Genomic DNA, 956 nt, shown 5'->3' on the forward strand with positions numbered 1-956 from the left:
TCTCTCTCCCTCTCCTTCTTTTACTCTTACTCTCTATATTTTTATGTTGAGCGCGTGTGTAAGAATGGCGTTCCAGGTAGAAGGGATGAAATATAAAAGTTGCTAGAAACAACAGCCAAATCTCCCTTAAATCACACAAAGTAAACGAAATTTTAAAAAATCTAATTACTGCACTGGAAAGTTCAGATCGAGAAAATTCCATTAATGTAAAAAATTTTACGAAAAAGTGGAAAATGTGGATTTCTATAAACTTTTAAAAAGGCTTCACACAGACACACAATTTCAGCTTTATATATTAAGATAACAATCGTTTACAGATCCCAGGTTTTCACCTGTGTCTTTTATGAAAAGCCGGTCATTACAAGGTTCTCGCGTGTGGATGGGTGTATCTTATATATTTTACTTGTTTCAGTCATTGGACTGTGGCCATCCTGGAGTACTGCCTTGAAATGTTTCTAGTCGAACAAATCTACCCCAGTACTTACCTATTTAACTGGTTTCTTTTGCCGAATCTATAGGTTGCGGGGACATAAACAAACCAACAACGGTTGTCAAGTGGTGGGGTGGATAAACACACTCGCAAAACACATACACTCACACAAACACATGTATAATATAATGGTAAAAAGCTTGCTTTTTAACCACATGGTTCCAGGTTCAATCCCACTGCGTGGCACCTTGGGCACGTGTCTTCTACTATAGCCTCGGGCTGACCAAAGCTTTGTGAGTGGATTTGGTAGACTGAAAGAATCCCGTCATATATATATATATGTATATATCTATGTGTGCGTGTCTTTGTGTCTGTGCTTACCCCCCACCATCGCTCGACACCCGGTGTTGGTGTGTTTACGTCTCCGTAACTTAGTGGTTCGGTAAACAGACCGATAGAATAGGTACTAGGCTTTAAAAGAAAGTAAGACCTGGGGTCGATTTGTTCGACTAAAACCCGTCAATGC

This window comes from Octopus bimaculoides, chromosome 7, assembly GCF_001194135.2.
Source record: "Octopus bimaculoides isolate UCB-OBI-ISO-001 chromosome 7, ASM119413v2, whole genome shotgun sequence".
Taxonomy (NCBI): Eukaryota; Metazoa; Mollusca; class Cephalopoda; order Octopoda; family Octopodidae; genus Octopus; species Octopus bimaculoides.